The sequence below is a fragment of the Scyliorhinus torazame genome, unplaced genomic scaffold (assembly GCF_047496885.1).
Source record: "Scyliorhinus torazame isolate Kashiwa2021f unplaced genomic scaffold, sScyTor2.1 scaffold_90, whole genome shotgun sequence".
Taxonomy (NCBI): Eukaryota; Metazoa; Chordata; class Chondrichthyes; order Carcharhiniformes; family Scyliorhinidae; genus Scyliorhinus; species Scyliorhinus torazame.
This window is the reverse complement of record NW_027307817.1, coordinates 340,624-364,156: the sequence shown is the minus strand read 5'-3', so window position 1 is coordinate 364,156 and position 23,533 is coordinate 340,624.

Sequence of the window (23,533 nt, the reverse complement as noted above, 5' to 3'; positions counted from 1 at the left end):
GTCCCTCGCTCTGTCTGTGTCCCTCGCTCTGTGTCCCCCACTCTCTCTGTGTCCCTCACTCTCTCTGTGTCCCTCGCTCTCTCTGTGTCCCTCGCTCTCTCTGTGTTCCACATTCTCTGTGTCCCTCACTCTCTCTGTGTGTCCCTCGCTCTCTGTGTCCCTCGCTCTCTCTGTTTCCCTCGCTCTCTGTGTTCCTCACTCTCTGTGTCCCTCACTCTCTCTGTGTTTCCCTCGCTCTCTGTGTCCCTCGCTCTCTGTGTCCCTCGCTCTCTCTCTGTGTCCCTCGCTCTCTGTGCCCCTCGCGCTCTCTGTGCCCCTCGCGCTCTCTGTGTCACTCGCTCTCTGTGTCCCACACTCTCTCAGTGTGTCCCTCACTCTCTGTATCCTTCAGTCTCTACGTGTCCCTCGCTCTCTGTGTCCCTTGCTCTCTGTGACCCTCGCTCTCTCTGTGTCCCCCACTCTCTCTCTGTCCCTCGCGGTCTCTGTGTCCCTCCCGGTGTCTGTGTCGCTCGCGCTCTCTGTGTCCCTCGCGCTCTCTGTGTCACTCGTGCTCTCTGTGTCCTTCGCTCTCTGTGTCCCTCGCTCTCTGTGTCCCTCGCTCTCTCTGTGTCCCTCCCTCTCTGTGTCCCTCGCTCTCTCTCTGCCCCTCGCTCTCTCTGTGTCCCTCGCTCGCTGTGTGTCCCTCGCTCTCTCTGTGTCCCTGGCTCTCTGTGTCCCTCGCTCTCTCTCTGCCCCTCACTCTCTCTGTGTCCCTCGCTCTCTGTGTGTCCCTCGCTCTCTCTGTGTCCCTCGCTCTCTGTGTGTCCCTCGCTCTCTCTGTGTCCCTCGCTCTCTGTGCCCCTCACTCTCTGTGTCCCTCGCTCTCTGTGTGTCCCTCGCTCTCTCTGTGTCCCTCGCTCTCTGTGCCCCTCACTCTCTGTGTCCCTCGCTCTCTGTGTCCCTCGCTCTCTGTGTCCCACACTCTCTGTGTCCCACACTCTCTGTGTCCCTTGCCCTTTGTGTCCCTCGCTCTCTGTGTCCCTCACTCTTTGTGTCCCTCATGCTCTGTGCCCCTCGCTCTCTGTGTCCCACACTCTCTGTGTCCCTCGCTCTGTGTTTCCCTCACTCACTGTTTCCCTCACTCTCTGTGTCCCCCACTCTCTCTCTGTCCCTCGCGGTCTCTGTGTCCCTCTCGGTGTCTGTGTCGCTAGCGCTCTCTGTGTCCCTCGCGCTCTCTGTGTCACTCGTGCACTCTGTGTCCTTCGCTCTCTGTGTCCCTCGCTCTCTGTGTCCCTCGCTCTCTCTGTGTCCCTGGCTCTCAGTGTCCCTCGCTCTCTCTCTGCCCCTCGCTCTCTCTGTGTCCCTCGCTCTCTGTGTGTCCCTCGCTCTCTCTGTGTCCCTCGCTCTCTGTGTGTCCCTCGCTCTCTCTGTGTCCCTCGCTCTCTGTGCCCCTCACCCTCTGTGTCCCTCGCTCTGTGTCCCTCGCTCTCTGCGTCCCACACTCTCTGTGTCCCACACTCTCTGTGTCCCTTGCCCTTTGTGTCCCTCGCTCTCTGTGTCCCTCACTCTTTGTGTCCCTCATGCTCTGTGCTACTCGCTCTCTGTGTCCCTCGCTCTCTGTGTCCCTCACTCTTTGTGTCCCTCATGCTCTGTGCTACTCGCTCTCTGTGTCCCTCACTCTCTGTGTCCCTCGCTCTGTGTTTCCCTCACTCTCTGTTTCCCTCACTCTCTGTGTCCCTCGCTCTCTGTGTCCCACACTCTCTGTGTCCCTCGCTCTCTGTGTCCCTCGTGCTCTGTGTCCCTCGCTCTTTGTGTCCCTCGCTCTCTCTGTGTCCCTCGCGCTCTCTGTGTAGCTCGGTCTGTGACCCTCGCTATGTCTGTGTCCCTCCCTTTCTGTGTGTCCCTCGCTCCCTCTGTGTCCCTGGCTCTCTGTGTCCCTCGCTCTCTCTCTGCTCTCTGTGTCCCTCGCTCTCTGTGTCCCACACTCTCTGTGTCCCACACTCTCTGTGTCCCTTGCCCTTTGTGTCCCTCGCTCTCTGTGTCCCTCACTCTTTGTGTCCCTCATGCTCTGTGCTACTCGCTCTCTGTGTCCCTCGCTCTCTGTATCCCACACTCTCTGTGTCCCTCGCTCTGTGTGTCCCTCACTCTCTGTGTCCCTCACTCTCTGTGTCCCTCACTCTCTGTGTCTCTCGCTCTCTGTGTCCCACACTCTCTGTGTCCCTCGCTCTCTCTGTGTTCCACATTCTCTGTGTCCCTCACTCTCTCTGTGTGTCCCTCGCTCTCTGTGTCCCTCGCTCTCTGTGTCCTCGCTCTCTCTGTGTCACTCGCGCTCTCTGTGTCCCTCACTCTCTCTGTGTCCCTCCCTTTCTGTGTGTCCCTCGCTCTGTCTGTGTCCCTCGCTCTGTCTGTGTCCCTCGCTCTGTGTCCCCCACTCTCTCTGTGTCCCTCACTCTCTCTGTGTCCCTCGCTCTCTCTGTGTCCCTCGCTCTCTCTGTGTTCCACATTCTCTGTGTCCCTCACTCTCTCTGTGTGTCCCTCGCTCTCTGTGTCCCTCGCTCTCTCTGTTTCCCTCGCTCTCTGTGTTCCTCACTCTCTGTGTCCCTCACTCTCTCTGTGTTTCCCTCGCTCTCTGTGTCCCTCGCTCTCTGTGTCCCTTGCTCTGTCTGTGTCCCTCGCTCTCTCTGTGTGTCCGTCGCTCTCTGTGTCCCTCGCTCTCTCTCTGTGTCCCTCGCTCTCTCTCTGTGTCCCTCGCTCTCTGTGTCCCTCGCGCTCTCTGTGCCCCTCGCGCTCTCTGTGTCACTCGCTCTCTGTGTCCCACACTCTCTCAGTGTGTCCCTCACTCTCTGTATCCTTCACTCTCTAAGTGTCCCTCACTCTCTGTGTCCCTTGCTCTCTGTGACCCTCGCTCTCTGTGTCCCCCACACTCTCTGTGTCCCTCACTCTCTGTGTCCCTCACTCTCTGTGTCTCTCGCTCTCTCTGTGTGTCCCTTGCTCTCTGTGCCCCTCACTCTCTCTGTGTCCCTCACTCTCTGTGTCCCTCGCGCTCTCTGCGTCCCTCGCTCTCTCTGTTTCCCTCGCTCTCTGTGTTCCTCACTCTCTGTGTCCCTCACTCTCTCTGTGTTTCCCTCGCTCTCTGTGTCCCTCGCTCTCTGTGTCCCTCGCTCTCTCTCTGTGTCACTCGCTCTCTGTTTCCCTCGCTCTCTCTCTCTGTCCCTCGCTCTCTCTCTGTGTCCCTCGCTCTCTCTGTGTCCCTCACTCACTGTGTTCCACACTCTCTGTGTCCCTCGCTCTCTGTGTCCCTCGCTCTCTGTGTCCCTCACTCTCTCTGTGTGTCCCTCGCTCTCTGTGTCCCTCACTCTCTGTGCCCCTCACTCTCTCTGTGTCCCTCACTCTCTCTGTGTCCCTCGCTCTCTCTGTGTCCCTCGCTCTCTGTGTCCCTTGCTCTCTGTGTCCCTCACTCTCTCTGTGTCCCTCGCTCTCTCTGTGTCCCTCGCTCTCTCTCTGTCCCTCACTCTCTGTGTCCCTTGCTCTCTGTGACCCTCGCTCTCTGTGTCCCTCACTCTCTCTGTGTGTCCCTCGCTCTCTGTGTCCCTCACTCTCTGTGCCCCTCACTCTCTCTGTGTCCCTCACTCTCTCTGTGTCCCTCGCTCTCTCTGTGTCCCTCGCTCTCTGTGTCCCTCACTCTCTCTGTGTCCCTCACTCTCTGTGTCTCTCACTCTCTCTGTGTGTCCCTCGCTCTCTGTGTCCCTCACTCTCTGTGCCCCTCACTCTCTCTGTGTCCCTCACTCTCTGTGTCCCTCGCGCTCTCTGCGTCCCTCGCTCTCTCTGGGTCCCTCGCTCCCTCTGGGTCCCTCACTCTCTCTGTGTCCCTCACTCTCTGTGTCCCTTGCTCTCTGTGTCCCTCGCTCTCTGTGTCATTCGCTCTCTCTGTGTTCCTCGCTCTCCTTGTGTCCCTCAGTCTCTCTGTGTCTCTCACTCTCTCTGTGTCCCACACTCTCTCTGTGTGTCCCTCGCTCTCTGTGTCCCTCGCTCTCTCTGTTTGTCCCTCGCTCTCTGTGTCTCTCGCTCTCTCTGTGTGTCCCTCGCTCTTTGTGTCCCTCACTCTCTGTGCCCCTCACTCTCTCTGTGTCCCTCACTCTCTGTGTCCCTCACGCTCTCTGCGTCCCTCGCTCTCTGTGTCCCTCACTCTGTGTCCCTTGCTCTCTGTGACCCTCGCTCTGTCTGTGTCCCTCGCTCTGTGTCCCCCACTCTCTCTGTGTCCCTCACTCTCTCTGTGGCCCTCGCTCTCTCTGTGTCCCTCGCTCTCTCTGTGTCCCTCGCTCTCTGTGTTCCACACTCTCTGTGTCCCTCACTCTCTCTGTGTGTCCCTTGCTCTCTGTGTCCCTCGCTCTCTCTGTTTCCCTCGCTCTCTGTGTTCCTCACTCTCTGTGTCCCTCACTCTCTCTGTGTCCCTTGCTCTGTCTGTGTCCCTCGCTCTCTCTGTGTGTCCCTCGCTCTCTGTGTCCCTCGCTCTCTCTCTGTGTCCCTCGCTCTCTCTCTGTGTCCCTCGCTCTCTGTGTCCCTCGCGCTCTCTGCGTCCCTCGCTCTCTCTGGGTCCCTCGCTCCCTCTGGGTCCCTCACTCTCTCTGTGTCCCTCACTCTCTGTGTCCCTCACTCTCTGTGTCCCTTGCTCTCTGTGACCCTCGCTCTGTCTGTGTCCCTCGCTCTGTGTCCCCCACTCTCTCTGTGTCCCTCACTCTCTCTGTGTCCCTCGCTATCTCTGTGTCCCTCGCTCTCTCTGTGTCCCTCGCTCTCTGTGTTCCACACTCTCTGTGTCCCTCACTCTCTCTGTGTGTCCCTCGCTCTCTCTGTTTCCCTCGCTCTCTGTGTTCCTCACTCTCTGTGTCCCTCACTCTCTCTGTGTCCCTTGCTCTGTATGTGTCCCTCGCTCTCTCTGTGTGTCCCTCGCTCTCTCTCTGTGTCCCTCGCTCTCTCTCTGTGTCCCTCGCACTCTGTGTCCCTCGCTCTCAGTGTCCCTCGCTCTCTCTCTGTGTCCCTCGCTCTCTCTCTGTGTCCCTCGCTCTCTCTGTGTCCCTCACTCACTGTGTTCCACACTCTCTGTGTCCCTCGCTCTCTGTGTCCCTCGCTCTCTCTGTCCCTCACTCTCTGTGTCCCTTGCTCTCTGTGACCCTCGCTCTCTGTGTCCCTCACTCTCTCTGTGTCCCTCACTCTCTGTGTCTCTCGCTCTCTCTGTGTGTCCCTCGCTCTCTGTGTCCCTCACTCTCTCTGTGTCCCTCACTCTCTGTGTCTCTCGCTCTCTCTGTGTGTCCCTCGCTCTCTGTGTCCCTCACTCTCTGTGCCCCTCACTCTCTCTGTGTCCCTCACTCTCTGTGTCCCTCGCGCTCTCTGCGTCCCTCGCTCTCTGTGTCCCTCGCGCTCTCTGCGTCCCTCGCTCTCTCTGGGTCCCTCGCTCCCTCTGGGTCCCTCACTCTCTCTGTGTCCCTCACTCTCTGTGTCCCTTGCTCTCTGTGTCCCTCACTCTCTGTGTCCCTCACTCTGTGTGTCCCTCGCTCTCTGTGTCCCTCACTCTCTCTGTGTGTCCCTCGCTCTCTGTGTCCCTCAGTCTCTCTGTGTCCCTCGCTCTCTGTGTCCCTCGCGCTCTCTGTGTTCCACACTCTCTCAGTGTGTCCCTCACTCTCTGTGTCCCTCACTCTCTAAGTGTCCCTCGCTCTCTGTGTCCCTCGCTCTCTGTGTCCCTCGCTCTCTGTGTCCCTCGCTCTCTGTGTCCCTCACTCTCTCTGTGTCCCTCACTCTCTCTGTGTCCCTCACTCTCTGTGTCCCTCACTCTCTGTGTCCCTTGCTCTCTGTGTCCCTCGCTCTCTGTGTCATTCGCTCTCTCTGTGTTCCTCGCTCTCCTTGTGTCCCTCAGTCTCTCTGTGTCTCTCACTCTCTCTGTGTCCCACACACTCTCTGTGTGTCCCTCGCTCTCTGTGTCCCTCGCTCTCTCTGTGTGTCCCTCGCTCTCTGGGTCCCTCGCTCCCTCTGGGTCCCTCACTCTCTCTGTGTCCCTCACTTTCTGTGTCCCTCGCTCTCTGTGTCCCTTGCTCTCTGTGTCATTCGCTCTCTCTGTGTTCCTCGCTCTCTCTGTGTCCCTCACTCTCTGTGTCCCTCACTCTCTGTGTCCCTCGCTCTCTGTGTCCCTCGCTCTCTCTGTGTCCCTCGCTCTCTCTGTGTCCCTCACTCTCTGTGTTCCTCGCTCTCCTTGTGTCCCTCAGTCTCTCTGTGTCCCTCACTCTCTGTGTCCCTCACTCTCTGGGTGTCCCTCGCTCTCTGTGTCCCTCACTCTCTGTGTCCCTCGCTCTCTCTGTGTCCCTCACTCTCTGTGTCCCTCACTCTCTGTGTCCCTCGCTCTCTGTGTCCCTCGCTCTCTCTGTGTCCCTCGCTCTCTCTGTGTCCCTCACTCTCTGTGTCCCTCACTCTCTGTGTCCCTCGCTCTCTGTGTCCCTCGCTCTCTCTCTGTGTCCCTCACTCTCTGTGTCCCTCACTCTCTGTGTCTCTCGCTCTCTCTGTGTGTCCCTCACTCTCTGTGTCCCTCGCTCTCTCTCTGCGTCCCTCGCTCTCTCTGGGTCCCTCGCTCCCTCTGGGTCCCTCACTCTCTCTGTGTCCCTCACTCTCTGTGTCCCTTGCTCTCTGTGTCCCTCGCTCTCTGTGTCATTCGCTCTCTCTGTGTCCCTCGCTCTCTGTGTCATTCGCTCTCTCTGTGTCTCTCACTCTCTCTGTGTCCCTCACTCTCTCTGTGTCCCTCGCTCTCTGTGTCCCTCACTCTCTCTGTGTCCCTCACTCTCTCTGTGTCTCTCACTCTCTCTGTGTCCCACACTCTCTCTGTGTCTCTCACTCTCTCTGTGTCCCACACTCTCTCTGTGTCCCTCGCTCTCTGTGTCCCTCACTCTCTCTGTGTCTCTCACTCTCTCTGTGTCCCTCACTCTCTCTGTGTCCCTCGCTCTCTGTGTCCCTCACTCTCTCTGTGTGTCCCTCGCTCTCTGTGTCCCTCACTCTCTCTGTGTGTCCCTCTTTCTCTGCGTCCCTCACTCTCTCTGTGTCCCTCGCTCTCTGTGTCCCTCACTCTCTCTGTGTCCCTCACTCTCTCTGTGTCTCTCACTCTCTCTGTGTCCCACACTCTCTCTGTGTGTCCCTCGCTCTCTGTGTCCCTCGCTCTCTCTGTGTCCCTCACTCTCTCTGTGTCCCTCACTCTCTCTGTGTCCCTTGCTCTCTGTGTCCCTCACTCTCGCTGTGTCCCTCGCTCTCTGTGTCCCTCGCTCTCTGTGTCCCTCGCTCTCTGTGTCATTCGCTCTCTCTGTGTCCCTTGCTCTCTGTGTCCCTCACTCTCTCTGTGTCCCTCACTCTCTCTGTGTCCCTCACTCTCTCTGTGTCCCTCGCTCTCTCTGTGTTCCTCGCTCTCCTTGTGTCCCTCAGTCTCTCTGTGTCTCTCACTCTCTCTGTGTCCCACACTCTCTCTGTGTGTCCCTCGCTCTCTGTGTCCCTCGCTCTCTCTGTGTGTCCCTCGCTCTCTGTGTCCCTCGCTCTCTCTGTGTGTCCCTCGCTCTCTCTGTGTCCCTCACTCTCTCTGTCCCTCACTCTCTGTGTCCCTTGCTCTCTGTGTCCCTCGCTCTCTGTGTCATTCGCTCTCTCTGTGTCCCTCACTCTCTCTGTGTCCCTCACTCTCTGTGTCCCTTGCTCTCTGTGTCCCTCGCTCTCTGTGTCATTCGCTCTCTCTGTGTTGCTCGCTCTCCTTGTGTCCCTCAGTCTCTCTGTGTCTCTCACTCTCTCTGTGTCCCACACTCTCTCTGTGTGTCCCTCGCTCTCTGTGTCCCTCGCTCTCTCTGTGTCCCTCGATCTCTCTGTGTCCCTCGCTCTCTGGGTCCCTCACTCTCTGTGTCCCTTGCTCTCTGTGTCCCTCATTCTCTGTGTCCCTCGCTCTCTCTGTGTCTCTCACTCTCTCTGTGTCCCACACTCTCTCTGTGTGTCCCTCACTCTCTGTGTCCCTCGCTATCTCTGTGTGTCCCTCGCTCTCTGTGTCCCTCGCTCTCTGTGTCCTCGCTCTCTCTGTGTCACTCGTGCTCTCTGTGTCCCTCACTCTCTCTGTGTCCCTCCCTTTCTGTGTGTCCCTCGCTCTCTCTCTGTCCCTCGCTCTGTCTGTGTCCCTCGCTCTGTGTCCCTCACTCTCTCTGTGTCCCTCACTCTCTCTGTGTCCCTCGCTCTCTCTGTGTCCCTCGCTCTCTCTGTGTCCCTCGCTCTCTGTGTTCCACACTCTCTGTGTCCCTCAGTCTCTCTGTGTGTCCCTCACTCTCTGTGTCCCTCGCTCTCTCTGTTTCCCTCGCTCTCTGTGTACCTCACTCTCTGTGTCCCTCACTCTCTCTGTGTTTCCCTCGCTCTCTGTGTCCCTCGCTCTCTGTGTCCCTCGTTCTCTCTGTGCGTCCCTCGCTCTCTATGTCCCTCGCTCTCTCTGTGTCCCTTGCTATGTCTGTGCCCCTCGCTCTCTCTGTGTGTCCCTCGCTCTCTGTGTCCCTCGCTATCTCTCTGTGTCCCTCGCTCTCTCTGTGTGTCCCTCGCTCTCTGTGTCCCTCACTCTCTCTGTGTCTCTCACTCTCTCTGTGTCCCACACTCTCTCTGTGTGTCCCTCACTCTCTGTGTCCCTCGCTATCTCTGTGTGTCCCTCGCTCTCTGTGTCCCTCGCTCTCTGTGTCCTCGCTCTCTCTGTGTCCCTCACTCACTGTGTTCCACACTCTCTGTGTCCCTCGCTCTCTGTGTCCCTCGCTCTCTGTGTCCCTCGCTCTCTGTGCCCCTCGCGCTCTCTGTGCCCCTCGCGCTCTCTGTGTCACTCGCTCTCTGTGTCCCACACTCTCTCAGTGTGTCCCTCACTCTCTGTATCCTTCACTCTCTAAGTGTCCCTCGCTCTCTGTGTCCCTTGCTCTCTGTGACCCTCGCTCTCTCTGTGTCCCCCACTCTCTCTCTGTCCCTCGCGGTCTCTGTGTCCCTCCCGGTGTCTGTGTCGCTCGCGCTCTCTGTGTCCCTCGCGCTCTCTGTGTCACTCGTGCTCTCTGTGTCCTTCGCTCTCTGTGTCCCTCGCTGTGTGTCCCTCGCTCTCTCTGTGTCCCTGTCTCTCTGTGTCCCTCGCTCTCTCTCTGCCCCTCGCTCTCTCTGTGTCCCTCGATCTCTGTGTGTCCCTCGCTCTCTCTGTGTCCCTCGCTCTGTGTGTGTCCCTCGCTCTCTCTGTGTCCCTCGCTCTCTGTGCCCCTCGCTCTCTGTGTCCCTCGCTCTCTGTGTGTCCCTCGCTCTCTCTGTGTCCCTCGCTCTCTGTGCCCCTCACTCTCTGTGTCCCTCGCTCTCTGTGTCCCACACTCTCTGTGTCCCACACTCTCTGTGTCCCTTGCCCTTTGTGTCCCTCGCTCTCTGTGTCCCTCACTCTTTGTGTCCCTCACTCTTTGTGTCCCTCGCTCTCTGTGTCCCTCACTCTTTGTGTCCCTCATGCTCTGTGCTACTCGCTCTCTGTGTCCCTCGCTCTCTGTGTCCCACACTCTCTGTGTCCCTCGCTCTGTGTTTCCCTCACTCTCTGTTTCCCTCACTCTCTGTGTCCCTCGCTCTCTGTGTCCCACACTCTCTGTGTCCCTCGCTCTCTGTGTCCCTCGTGCTCTGTGTCCCTCGCTCTTTGTGTCCCTCGCTCTCTCTGTGTCCCTCGCGCTCTCTGTGTAGCTCGGTCTGTGACCCTCGCTATGTCTGTGTCCCTCCCTTTCTGTGTGTCCCTCGCTCCCTCTGTGTCCCTGGCTCTCTGTGTCCCTCGCTCTCTCTCTGCTCTCTGTGTCCCTCGCTCTCTGTGTCCCACACTCTCTGTGTCCCACACTCTCTGTGTCCCTTGCCCTTTGTGTCCCTCGCTCTCTGTGTCCCTCACTCTTTGTGTCCCTCATGCTCTGTGCTACTCGCTCTCTGTGTCCCTCGCTCTCTGTATCCCACACTCTCTGTGTCCCTCGCTCTGTGTGTCCCTCACTCTCTGTGTCTCTCGCTCTCTGTGTCCCACACTCTCTGTGTCCCTCGCTCTCTCTGTGTTCCACATTCTCTGTGTCCCTCACTCTCTCTGTGTGTCCCTCGCTCTCTGTGTCCCTCGCTCTCTGTGTCCTCGCTCTCTCTGTGTCACTCGCGCTGTCTGTGTCCCTCACTCTCTCTGTGCCCCTCCCTTTCTGTGTGTCCCTCGCTCTCTCTGTGTCCCTCCCTCTGTCTGTGTCCCTCGCTCTGTCTGTGTCCCTCGCTCTGTGTCCCCCACTCTCTCTGTGTCCCTCACTCTCTCTGTGTCCCTCGCTCTCTCTGTGTCCCTCGCTCTCTCTGTGTTCCACATTCTCTGTGTCCCTCACTCTCTCTGTGTGTCCCTCGCTCTCTGTGTCCCTCGCTCTCTCTGTTTCCCTCGCTCTCTGTGTTCCTCACTCTCTGTGTCCCTCACTCTCTCTGTGTTTCCCTCGCTCTCTGTGTCCCTCGCTCTCTGTGTCCCTCGCTCTCTCTCTGTGTCCCTCGCTCTCTGTGCCCCTCGCGCTCTCTGTGCCCCTCGCGCTCTCTGTGTCACTCGCTCTCTGTGTCCCACACTCTCTCAGTGTGTCCCTCACTCTCTGTATCCTTCACTCTCTACGTGTCCCTCGCTCTCTGTGTCCCTTGCTCTCTGTGACCCTCGCTCTCTCTGTGTCCCCCACTCTCTCTCTGTCCCTCGCGGTCTCTGTGTCCCTCCCGGTGTCTGTGTCGCTCGCGCTCTCTGTGTCCCTCGCGCTCTCTGTGTCACTCGTGCTCTCTGTGTCCTTCGCTCTCTGTGTCCCTCGCTCTCTGTGTCCCTCGCTCTCTCTGTGTCCCTCCCTCTCTGTGTCCCTCGCTCTCTCTCTGCCCCTCGCTCTCTCTGTGTCCCTTGCTCGCTGTGTGTCCCTCGCTCTCTCTGTGTCCCTGGCTCTCTGTGTCCCTCGCTCTCTCTCTGCCCCTCACTCTCTCTGTGTCCCTCGCTCTCTGTGTGTCCCTCGCTCTCTCTGTGTCCCTCGCGCTCTGTGTGTCCCTCGCACTCTCTGTGTCCCTCGCTCTCTGTGCCCCTCACTCTCTGTGTCCCTCGCTCTCTGTGTGTCCCTCGCTCTCTCTGTGTCCCTCGCTCTCTGTGCCCCTCACTCTCTGTGTCCCTCGCTCTCTGTGTCCCTCGCTCTCTGTGTCCCACACTCTCTGTGTCCCACACTCTCTGTGTCCCTTGCCCTTTGTGTCCCTCCCTCTCTGTGTCCCTCACTCTTTGTGTCCCTCATGCTCTGTGCCCCTCGCTCTCTGTGTCCCACACTCTCTGTGTCCCTCGCTCTGTGTTTCCCTCACTCACTGTTTCCCTCACTCTCTGTGTCCCCCACTCTCTCTCTGTCCCTCGCGGTCTCTGTGTCCCTCTCGGTGTCTGTGTCGCTAGCGCTCTCTGTGTCCCTCGCGCTCTCTGTGTCACTCGTGCTCTCTGTGTCCTTCGCTCTCTGTGTCCCTCGCTCTCTGTGTCCCTCGCTCTCTCTGTGTCCCTGGCTCTCAGTGTCCCTCGCTCTCTCTCTGCCCCTCGCTCTCTCTGTGTCCCTCGCTCTCTGTGTGTCCCTCGCTCTCTCTGTGTCCCTCGCTCTCTGTGTGTCCCTCGCTCTCTCTGTGTCCCTCGCTCTCTGTGCCCCTCACCCTCTGTGTCCCTCGCTCTGTGTCCCTCGCTCTCTGCGTCCCACACTCTCTGTGTCCCACACTCTCTGTGTCCCTTGCCCTTTGTGTCCCTCGCTCTCTGTGTCCCTCACTCTTTGTGTCCCTCATGCTCTGTGCTACTCGCTCTCTGTGTCCCTCGCTCTCTGTGTCCCTCACTCTTTGTGTCCCTCATGCTCTGTGCTACTCGCTCTCTGTGTCCCTCACTCTCTGTGTCCCTCGCTCTGTGTTTCCCTCACTCTCTGTTTCCCTCACTCTCTGTGTCCCTCGCTCTCTGTGTCCCACACTCTCTGTGTCCCTCGCTCTCTGTGTCCCTCGTGCTCTGTGTCCCTCGCTCTTTGTGTCCCTCGCTCTCTCTGTGTCCCTCGCGCTCTCTGTGTAGCTCGGTCTGTGACCCTCGCTATGTCTGTGTCCCTCCCTTTCTGTGTGTCCCTCGCTCCCTCTGTGTCCCTGGCTCTCTGTGTCCCTCGCTCTCTCTCTGCTCTCTGTGTCCCTCGCTCTCTGTGTCCCACACTCTCTGTGTCCCACACTCTCTGTGTCCCTTGCCCTTTGTGTCCCTCGCTCTCTGTGTCCCTCACTCTTTGTGTCCCTCATGCTCTGTGCTACTCGCTCTCTGTGTCCCTTGCTCTCTGTATCCCACACTCTCTGTGTCCCTCGCTCTGTGTGTCCCTCACTCTCTGTGTCCCTCACTCTCTGTGTCCCTCACTCTCTGTGTCTCTCGCTCTCTGTGTCCCACACTCTCTGTGTCCCTCGCTCTCTCTGTGTTCCACATTCTCTGTGTCCCTCACTCTCTCTGTGTGTCCCTCGCTCTCTGTGTCCCTCGCTCTCTGTGTCCTCGCTCTCTCTGTGTCACTCGCGCTCTCTGTGTCCCTCACTCTCTCTGTGTCCCTCCCTTTCTGTGTGTCCCTCGCTCTGTCTGTGTCCCTCGCTCTGTCTGTGTCCCTCGCTCTGTGTCCCCCACTCTCTCTGTGTCCCTCACTCTCTCTGTGTCCCTCGCTCTCTCTGTGTCCCTCGCTCTCTCTGTGTTCCACATTCTCTGTGTCCCTCACTCTCTCTGTGTGTCCCTCGCTCTCTGTGTCCCTCGCTCTCTCTGTTTACCTCGCTCTCTGTGTTCCTCACTCTCTGTGTCCCTCACTCTCTCTGTGTTTCCCTCGCTCTCTGTGTCCCTCGCTCTCTGTGTCCCTTGCTCTGTCTGTGTCCCTCGCTCTCTCTGTGTGTCCGTCGCTCTCTGTGTCCCTTGCTCTCTCTCTGTGTCCCTCGCTCTCTCTCTGTGTCCCTCGCTCTCTGTGTCCCTCGCGCTCTCTGTGCCCCTCGCGCTCTCTGTGTCACTCGCTCTCTGTGTCCCACACTCTCTCAGTGTGTCCCTCACTCTCTGTATCCTTCACTCTCTAAGTGTCCCTCACTCTCTGTGTCCCTTGCTCTCTGTGACCCTCGCTCTCTGTGTCCCCCACACTCTCTGTGTCCCTCACTCTCTGTGTCCCTCACTCTCTGTGTCTCTCGCTCTCTCTGTGTGTCCCTTGCTCTCTGTGCCCCTCACTCTATCTGTGTCCCTCACTCTCTGTGTCCCTCGCGCTCTCTGCGTCCCTCGCTCTCTCTGTTTCCCTCGCTCTCTGTGTTCCTCACTCTCTGTGTCCCTCACTCTCTCTGTGTTTCCCTCGCTCTCTGTGTCCCTCGCTCTCTGTGTCCCTCGCTCTCTCTCTGTGTCCCTCGCTCTCTGTGCCCCTCGCGCTCTCTGTGCCCCTCGCGCTCTCTGTGTCACTCGCTCTCTGTGTCCCACACTCTCTCAGTGTGTCCCTCACTCTCTGTATCCTTCACTCTCTAAGTGTCCCTCGCTCTCTGTGTCCCTTGCTCTCTGTGACCCTCGCTCTCTCTGTGTCCCCCACTCTCTCTCTGTCCCTCGCGGTCTCTGTGTCCCTCCCGGTGTCTGTGTCGCTCGCGCTCTCTGTGTCCCTCGCGCTCTCTGTGTCACTCGTGCTCTCTGTGTCCTTCGCTCTCTGTGTCCCTCGCTCTCTGTGTCCCTCGCTCTCTCTGTGTCCCTCCCTCTCTGTGTCCCTCGCTCTCTCTCTGCCCCTCGCTCTCTCTGTGTCCCTCGCTCGCTGTGTGTCCCTCGCTCTCTCTGTGTCCCTGGCTCTCTGTGTCCCTCGCTCTCTCTCTGCCCCTCACTCTCTCTGTGTCCCTCGCTCTCTGTGTGTCCCTCGCTCTCTCTGTGTCCCTCGCTCTCTGTGTGTCCCTCGCTCTCTCTGTGTCCCTCGCTCTCTGTGCCCCTCACTCTCTGTGTCCCTCGCTCTCTGTGTGTCCCTCGCTCTCTCTGTGTCCCTCGCTCTCTGTGCCCCTCACTCTCTGTGTCCCTCGCTCTCTGTGTCCCTCGCTCTCTGTGTCCCACACTCTCTGTGTCCCACACTCTCTGTGTCCCTTGCCCTTTGTGTCCCTCGCTCTCTGTGTCCCTCACTCTTTGTGTCCCTCATGCTCTGTGCCCCTCGCTCTCTGTGTCCCACACTCTCTGTGTCCCTCGCTCTGTGTTTCCCTCACTCTCTGTTTCCCTCACTCTCTGTGTCCCCCACTCTCTCTCTGTCCCTCGCGGTCTCTGTGTCCCTCTCGGTGTCTGTGTCGCTCGCGCTCTCTGTGTCCCTCGCGCTCTCTGTGTCACTCGTGCTCTCTGTGTCCTTCGCTCTCTGTGTCCCTCGCTCTCTGTGTCCCTCGCTCTCTCTGTGTCCCTGGCTCTCAGTGTCCCTCGCTCTCTCTCTGCCCCTCGCTCTCTCTGTGTCCCTCGCTCTCTGTGTGTCCCTCGCTCTCTCTGTGTCCCTCGCTCTCTGTGTGTCCCTCGCTCTCTCTGTGTCCCTCGCTCTCTGTGCCCCTCACCCTCTGTGTCCCTCGCTCTGTGTCCCTCGCTCTCTGCGTCCCACACTCTCTGTGTCCCACACTCTCTGTGTCCCTTGCCCTTTGTGTCCCTCGCTCTCTGTGTCCCTCACTCTTTGTGTCCCTCATGCTCTGTGCTACTCGCTCTCTGTGTCCCTCGCTCTCTGTGTCCCTCACTCTTTGTGTCCCTCATGCTCTGTGCTACTCGCTCTCTGTGTCCCTCACTCTCTGTGTCCCTCGCTCTGTGTTTCCCTCACTCTCTGTTTCCCTCACTCTCTGTGTCCCTCGCTCTCTGTGTCCCACACTCTCTGTGTCCCTCGCTCTCTGTGTCCCTCGTGCTCTGTGTCCCTCGCTCTTTGTGTCCCTCGCTCTCTCTGTGTCCCTCGCGCTCTCTGTGTAGCTCGGTCTGTGACCCTCGCTATGTCTGTGTCCCTCCCTTTCTGTGTGTCCCTCGCTCCCTCTGTGTCCCTGGCTCTCTGTGTCCCTCGCTCTCTCTCTGCTCTCTGTGTCCCTCGCTCTCTGTGTCCCTCGCTCTCTGTGTCCCACACTCTCTGTGTCCCACACTCTCTGTGTCCCTTGCCCTTTGTGTCCCTCGCTCTCTGTGTCCCTCACTCTTTGTGTCCCTCATGCTCTGTGCTACTCGCTCTCTGTGTCCCTCGCTCTCTGTATCCCACACTCTCTGTGTCCCTCGCTCTGTGTGTCCCTCACTCTCTGTGTCCCTCACTCTCTGTGTCCCTCACTCTCTGTGTCTCTCGCTCTCTGTGTCCCACACTCTCTGTGTCCCTCGCTCTCTCTGTGTTCCACATTCTCTGTGTCCCTCACTCTCTCTGTGTGTCCCTCGCTCTCTGTGTCCCTCGCTCTCTGTGTCCTCGCTCTCTCTGTGTCACTCGCGCTCTCTGTGTCCCTCACTCTCTCTGTGTCCCTCCCTTTCTGTGTGTCCCTCGCTCTGTCTGTGTCCCTCGCTCTGTCTGTGTCCCTCGCTCTGTGTCCCCCACTCTCTCTGTGTCCCTCACTCTCTCTGTGTCCCTCGCTCTCTCTGTGTCCCTCGCTCTCTCTGTGTTCCACATTCTCTGTGTCCCTCACTCTCTCTGTGTGTCCCTCGCTCTCTGTGTCCCTCGCTCTCTCTGTTTCCCTCGCTCTCTGTGTTCCTCACTCTCTGTGTCCCTCACTCTCTCTGTGTTTCCCTCGCTCTCTGTGTCCCTCGCTCTCTGTGTCCCTCGCTCTCTGTGTCCCTTGCTCTGTCTGTGTCCCTCGCTCTCTCTGTGTGTCCGTCGCTCTCTGTGTCCCTCGCTCTCTCTCTGTGTCCCTCGCTCTCTCTCTGTGTCCCTCGCTCTCTGTGTCCCTCGCGCTCTCTGTGCCCCTCGCGCTCTCTGTGTCACTCGCTCTCTGTGTCCCACACTCTCTCAGTGTGTCCCTCACTCTCTGTATCCTTCACTCTCTAAGTGTCCCTCACTCTCTGTGTCCCTTGCTCTCTGTGACCCTCGCTCTCTGTGTCCCCCACTCTCTCTGTGTCCCTCACTCTCTGTGTCCCTCACTCTCAGTGTCTCTCGCTCTCTCTGTGTGTCCCTTGCTCTCTGTGCCCCTCACTCTCTCTGTGTCCCTCACTCTCTGTGTCCCTCGCGCTCTCTGCGTCCCTCGCTCTCTCTGGGTCCCTCGCTCCCTCACTCTCTCTGTGTCCCTCACTCTCTGTGTCCCTCACTCTCTGTGTCCCTTGCTCTCTGTGACCCTCGCTCTGTCTGTGTCCCTCGCTCTGTGTCCCCCACTCTCTCTGTGTCCCCCACTCTCTCTGTGTCCCTCGCTCTCTGTGTCCCACACTCTCTGTGTCCCACACTCTCTGTGTCCCTTGCCCTTTGTGTCCCTCGCTCTCTGTGTCCCTCACTCTTTGTGTCCCTCATGCTCTGTGCTACTCGCTCTCTGTGTCCCTCGCTCTCTGTGTCCCACACTCTCTGTGTCCCTCGCTCTGTGTTTCCCTCACTCTCTGTTTCCCTCACTCTCTGTGTCCCTCGCTCTCTGTGTCCCACACTCTCTGTGTCCCTCGCTCTCTGTGTCCCTCGTGCTCTGTGTCCCTCGCTCTTTGTGTCCCTCGCTCTCTCTGTGTCCCTCGCGCTCTCTGTGTAGCTCGGTCTGTGACCCTCGCTATGTCTGTGTCCCTCCCTTTCTGTGTGTCCCTCGCTCCCTCTGTGTCCCTGGCTCTCTGTGTCCCTCGCTCTCTCTCTGCTCTCTGTGTCCCTCGCTCTCTGTGTCCCACACTCTCTGTGTCCCACACTCTCTGTGTCCCTTGCCCTTTGTGTCCCTCGCTCTCTGTGTCCCTCACTCTTTGTGTCCCTCATGCTCTGTGCTACTCGCTCTCTGTGTCCCTCGCTCTCTGTATCCCACACTCTCTGTGTCCCTCGCTCTGTGTGTCCCTCACTCTCTGTGTCTCTCGCTCTCTGTGTCCCACACTCTCTGTGTCCCTCGCTCTCTCTGTGTTCCACATTCTCTGTGTCCCTCACTCTCTCTGTGTGTCCCTCGCTCTCTGTGTCCCTCGCTCTCTGTGTCCTCGCTCTCTCTGTGTCACTCGCGCTGTCTGTGTCCCTCACTCTCTCTGTGCCCCTCCCTTTCTGTGTGTCCCTCGCTCTCTCTGTGTCCCTCCCTCTGTCTGTGTCCCTCGCTCTGTCTGTGTCCCTCGCTCTGTGTCCCCCACTCTCTCTGTGTCCCTCACTCTCTCTGTGTCCCTCGCTCTCTCTGTGTCCCTCGCTCTCTCTGTGTTCCACATTCTCTGTGTCCCTCACTCTCTCTGTGTGTCCCTCGCTCTCTCTGTGTCCCTCGCTCTCTCTGTTTCCCTCGCTCTCTGTGTTCCTCACTCTCTGTGTCCCTCACTCTCTCTGTGTTTCCCTCGCTCTCTGTGTCCCTCGCTCTCTGTGTCCCTTGCTCTCTCTCTGTGTTCCTCGCTCTCTGTGCCCCTCGCGCTCTCTGTGCCCCTCGCGCTCTCTGTGTCACTCGCTCTCTGTGTCCCACACTCTCTCAGTGTGTCCCTCACTCTCTGTATCCTTCACTCTCTACGTGTCCCTCGCTCTCTGTGTCCCTTGCTCTCTGTGACCCTCGCTCTCTCTGTGTCCCCCACTCTCTCTCTGTCCCTCGCGGTCTCTGTGTCCCTCCCGGTGTCTGTGTCGCTCGCGCTCTCTGTGTCCCTCGCGCTCTCTGTGTCACTCGTGCTCTCTGTGTCCTTCGCTCTCTGTGTCCCTCGCTCTCTGTGTCCCTCGCTCTCTCTGTGTCCCTCCCTCTCTGTGTCCCTCGCTCTCTCTCTGCCCCTCGCTCTCTCTGTGTCCCTCGCTCGCTGTGTGTCCCTCGCTCTCTCTGTGTCCCTGGCTCTCTGTGTCCCTCGCTCTCTCTCTGCCCCTCACTCTCTCTGTGTCCCTCGCTCTCTGTGTGTCCCTCGCTCTCTCTGTGTCCCTCGCTCTCTGTGTGTCCCTCGCTCTCTCTGTGTCCCTCGCTCTCTGTGCCCCTCACTCTCTGTGTCCCTCGCTCTCTGTGTGTCCCTCGCTCTCTCTGTGTCCCTCGCTCTCTGTGCCCCTCACTCTCTGTGTCCCTCGCTCTCTGTGTCCCTCGCTCTCTGTGTCCCACACTCTCTGTGTCCCACACTCTCTGTGTCCCTTGCCCTTTGTGTCCCTCGCTCTCTGTGTCCCTCACTCTTTGTGTCCCTCATGCTCTGTGCCCCTCGCTCTCTGTGTCCCACACTCTCTGTGTCCCTCGCTCTGTGTTTCCCTCACTCTCTGTTTCCCTCACTCTCTGTGTCCCCCACTCTCTCTCTGTCCCTCGCGGTCTCTGTGTCCCTCTCGGTGTCTGTGTCGCTCGCGCTCTCTGTGTCCCTCGCGCTCTCTGTGTCACTCGTGCTCTCTGTGTCCTTCGCTCTCTGTGTCCCTCGCTCTCTGTGTCCCTCGCTCTCTCTGTGTCCCTGGCTCTCAGTGTCCCTCGCTCTCTCTCTGCCCCTCGCTCTCTCTGTGTCCCTCGCTCTCTGTGTGTCCCTCGCTCTCTCTGTGTCCCTCGCTCTCTGTGTGTCCCTCGCTCTCTCTGTGTCCCTCGCTCTCTGTGCCCCTCACCCTCTGTGTCCCTCGCTCTGTGTCCCTCGCTCTCTGCGTCCCACACTCTCTGTGTCCCACACTCTCTGTGTCCCTTGCCCTTTGTGTCCCTCGCTCTCTGTGTCCCTCACTCTTTGTGTCCCTCATGCTCTGTGCTACTCGCTCTGTGTCCCTCGCTCTCTGTGTCCCTCACTCTTTGTGTCCCTCATGCTCTGTGCTACTCGCTCTCTGTGTCCCTCACTCTCTGTGTCCCTCGCTCTGTGTTTCCCTCACTCTCTGTTTCCCTCACTCTCTGTGTCCCTCGCTCTCTGTGTCCCACACTCTCTGTGTCCCTCGCTCTCTGTGTCCCTCGTGCTCTGTGTCCCTCGCTCTTTGTGTCCCTCGCTCTCTCTGTGTCCCTCGCGCTCTCTGTGTAGCTCGGTCTGTGACCCTCGCTATGTCTGTGTCCCTCCCTTTCTGTGTGTCCCTCGCTCCCTCTGTGTCCCTGGCTCTCTGTGTCCCTCGCTCTCTCTCTGCTCTCTGTGTCCCTCGCTCTCTGTGTCCCACACTCTCTGTGTCCCACACTCTCTGTGTCCCTTGCCCTTTGTGTCCCTCGCTCTCTGTGTCCCTCACTCTTTGTGTCCCTCATGCTCTGTGCTACTCGCTCTCTGTGTCCCTCGCTCTCTGTATCCCACACTCTCTGTGTCCCTCGCTCTGTGTGTCCCTCACTCTCTGTGTCCCTCACTCTCTGTGTCCCTCACTCTCTGTGTCTCTCGCTCTCTGTGTCCCACACTCTCTGTGTCCCTCGCTCTCTCTGTGTTCCACATTCTCTGTGTCCCTCACTCTCTCTGTGTGTCCCTCGCTCTCTGTGTCCCTCGCTCTCTGTGTCCTCGCTCTCTCTGTGTCACTCGCGCTCTCTGTGTCCCTCACTCTCTCTGTGTCCCTCCCTTTCTGTGTGTCCCTCGCTCTGTCTGTGTCCCTCGCTCTGTCTGTGTCCCTCGCTCTGTGTCCCCCACTCTCTCTGTGTCCCTCACTCTCTCTGTGTCCCTCGCTCTCTCTGTGTCCCTCGCTCTCTCTGTGTTCCACATTCTCTGTGTCCCTCACTCTCTCTGTGTGTCCCTCGCTCTCTGTGTCCCTCGCTCTCTGTGCCCCTCGCTCTCTGTGTTCCTCGCTCTCTGTGTCCCTCACTCTCTCTGTTTCCCTCGCTCTCTGTGTCCCTCGCTCTCTGTGTCCCTTGCTCTGTCTGTGTCCCTCGCTCTCTCTGTGTGTCCCTCGCTCTCTCTCTGTGTCCCTCGCTCTCTCTCTGTGTCCCTCGCTCTCTGTGTCCCTCGCGCTCTCTGTGCCCCTCGCGCTCTCTGTGTCACTCGCTCTCTGTGTCCCACACTCTCTCAGTGTGTCCCTCACTCTCTGTATCCTTCACTCTCTAAGTGTCCCTCACTCTCTGTGTCCCTTGCTCTCTGTGACCCTCGCTCTCTGTGTCCCCCACACTCTCTGTGTCCCTCACTCTCTGTGTCCCTCACTCTCTGTGTCTCTCGCTCTCTCTGTGTGTCCCTTGCTCTCTGTGCCCCTCACTCTCTCTGTGTCCCTCACTCTCTGTGTCCCTCGCGCTCTCTGCGTCCCTCGCTCTCTCTGTTTCCCTCGCTCTCTGTGTTCCTCACTCTCTGTGTCCCTCACTCTCTCTGTGTTTCCCTCGCTCTCTGTGTCCCTCGCTCTCTGTGTCCCTCGCTCTCTCTCTGTGTCCCTCGCTCTCTGTGCCCCTCGCGCTCTCTGTGCCCCTCGCGCTCTCTGTGTCACTCGCTCTCTGTGTCCCACACTCTCTCAGTGTGTCCCTCACTCTCTGTATCCTTCACTCTCTAAGTGTCCCTCGCTCTCTGTGTCCCTTGCTCTCTGTGACCCTCGCTCTCTCTGTGTCCCCCACTCTCTCTCTGTCCCTCGCGGTCTCTGTGTCCCTCCCGGTGTCTGTGTCGCTCGCGCTCTCTGTGTCCCTCGCGCTCTCTGTGTCACTCGTGCTCTCTGTGTCCTTCGCTCTCTGTGTCCCTCGCTCTCTGTGTCCCTCGCTCTCTCTGTGTCCCTCCCTCTCTGTGTCCCTCGCTCTCTCTCTGCCCCTCGCTCTCTCTGTGTCCCTCGCTCGCTGTGTGTCCCTCGCTCTCTCTGTGTCCCTGGCTCTCTGTGTCCCTCGCTCTCTCTCTGCCCCTCACTCTCTCTGTGTCCCTCGCTCTCTGTGTGTCCCTCGCTCTCTCTGTGTCCCTCGCTCTCTGTGTGTCCCTCGCTCTCTCTGTGTCCCTCGCTCTCTGTGCCCCTCACTCTCTGTGTCCCTCGCTCTCTGTGTGTCCCTCGCTCTCTCTGTGTCCCTCGCTCTCTGTGCCCCTCACTCTCTGTGTCCCTCGCTCTCTGTGTCCCTCGCTCTCTGTGTCCCACACTCTCTGTGTCCCACACTCTCTGTGTCCCTTGCCCTTTGTGTCCCTCGCTCTCTGTGTCCCTCACTCTTTGTGTCCCTCATGCTCTGTGCCCCTCGCTCTCTGTGTCCCACACTCTCTGTGTCCCTCGCTCTGTGTTTCCCTCACTCTCTGTTTCCCTCACTCTCTGTGTCCCCCACTCTCTCTCTGTCCCTCGCGGTCTCTGTGTCCCTCTCGGTGTCTGTGTCGCTCGCGCTCTCTGTGTCCCTCGCGCTCTCTGTGTCACTCGTGCTCTCTGTGTCCTTCGCTCTCTGTGTCCCTCGCTCTCTGTGTCCCTCGCTCTCTCTGTGTCCCTGGCTCTCAGTGTCCCTCGCTCTCTCTCTGCCCCTCGCTCTCTGTGTCCCTCGCTCTCTGTGTGTCCCTCGCTCTCTCTGTGTCCCTCGCTCTCTGTGTGTCCCTCGCTCTCTCTGTGTCCCTCGCTCTCTGTGCCCCTCACCCTCTGTGTCCCTCGCTCTGTGTCCCTCGCTCTCTGCGTCCCACACTCTCTGTGTCCCACACTCTCTGTGTCCCTTGCCCTTTGTGTCCCTCGCTCTCTGTGTCCCTCACTCTTTGTGTCCCTCATGCTCTGTGCTACTCGCTCTCTGTGTCCCTCGCTCTCTGTGTCCCTCACTCTTTGTGTCCCTCATGCTCTGTGCTACTCGCTCTCTGTGTCCCTCACTCTCTGTGTCCCTCGCTCTGTGTTTCCCTCACTCTCTGTTTCCCTCACTCTCTGTGTCCCTCGCTCTCTGTGTCCCACACTCTCTGTGTCCCTCGCTCTCTGTGTCCCTCGTGCTCTGTGTCCCTCGCTCTTTGTGTCCCTCGCTCTCTCTGTGTCCCTCGCGCTCTCTGTGTAGCTCGGTCTGTGACCCTCGCTATGTCTGTGTCCCTCCCTTTCTGTGTGTCCCTCGCTCCCTCTGTGTCCCTGGCTCTCTGTGTCCCTCGCTCTCTCTCTGCTCTCTGTGTCCCTCGCTCTCTGTGTCCCACACTCTCTGTGTCCCACACTCTCTGTGTCCCTTGCCCTTTGTGTCCCTCGCTCTCTGTGTCCCTCACTCTTTGTGTCCCTCATGCTCTGTGCTACTCGCTCTCTGTGTCCCTCGCTCTCTGTATCCCACACTCTCTGTGTCCCTCGCTCTGTGTGTCCCTCACTCTCTGTGTCCCTCACTCTCTGTGTCCCTCACTCTCTGTGTCTCTCGCTCTCTGTGTCCCACACTCAGCCCCCTCAAATTTGCCCTCCCGGCCAAAATTATTTCCCCCCCAATTTTATGCCCCCTCAAATTGCCCCCCCCCCTCAAATTGCCCCCCCCTCAAATTGCCCCCCCCCCTCAAATTGCCCCCCCCAAATTTCCCCCCCCCCTCAAATTTCCCCCCCCCTCAAATTTGCCCCCCTCAAATTGCCCCCCCCTCAAATTTGCCCCCCTCAAATTTGCCCCCCTCAAATTGCCCCCCCCCTCAAATTGCCCCCCCCCTCAAATTGCCCCCCCCCCTCAAATTGCCCCCCCCTCAAATTGCCCCCCCCTCAAATTGCCCCCCCCCCTCAAATTGCCCCCCCCTCAAATTTGCCCCCCTCAAATTGCCCTCCCCTCAAATTGCCCCCCCTCAAATTTGCCCCCCGGCGAAAATTATTTCCCCCCCAATTTTATGCCCCCTCAAATTGCCCCCCAGCCAAAATTATTTCCCCGCCAATTTTATGCCACCTCAAATTTGCCCCCCCTCAAATTGCCCCCCCTTCAAATTACCCCCCTCAAATTTGCCCCCCGGCAATAATTATTTCCCCCCCCCCAATTTTATACCCCCCTCAAATTGCCCCCCCGTTATTTTTTTTTCCTACAAATATTCCCCCCCAAATATTTTCAACCCTATTATACTCCCCTCCCCCCCACACATTCTTCCCCAAAAATATCCCCCCTGGATAAAATACATAATCCTCGGGTCAGGTTGGTTGTTTACACATTTTATTGCCAATGTAGATACAGAGCTGGGGGGGGGGGGGGGTTCCGTTCGCCCCCTTACAAAACCCTGACCCACATGGGGAGAGTTTAAATGAAATGAAGGTGCAAATCCACTATTTAATTTATTAAACACACCAGACCCCTCCTGCTCCCCACTTCTCCTTAATCCCTTCCTGAGGCTGCGTTCCCTCCTGCCCCTTAATCACCTGAGGCTACGTTCCCTCCTGCCCCACCTCCTTAATCCCGTCCTGAGGGGGTGTTCCCTCCTGCCCCACCTCCTTAATCCCTTCCTGAGGCTGCGCTCCCTCCTGCTCCCCACCTCCTTAATCCCGTCCTGAGGGGGCGTTCCCTCCTGCTCCCCACCTCCTTAATCACCTGAGGCTGCGCTCCCTCCTGCTCCCACACTCCACCTCCTTAATCACCTGAGGCTGCGCTCCCTCCTGCTCCCACACTCCACCTCCTTAATCACCTGAGGCTGCGCTCCCTCCTGCTCCCACACTCCACCTCCTTGATCACCTGAGGCTGCGCTCACTCCTGCTCCCACACTCCACCTCCTTAATCACCTGAGGCTGCG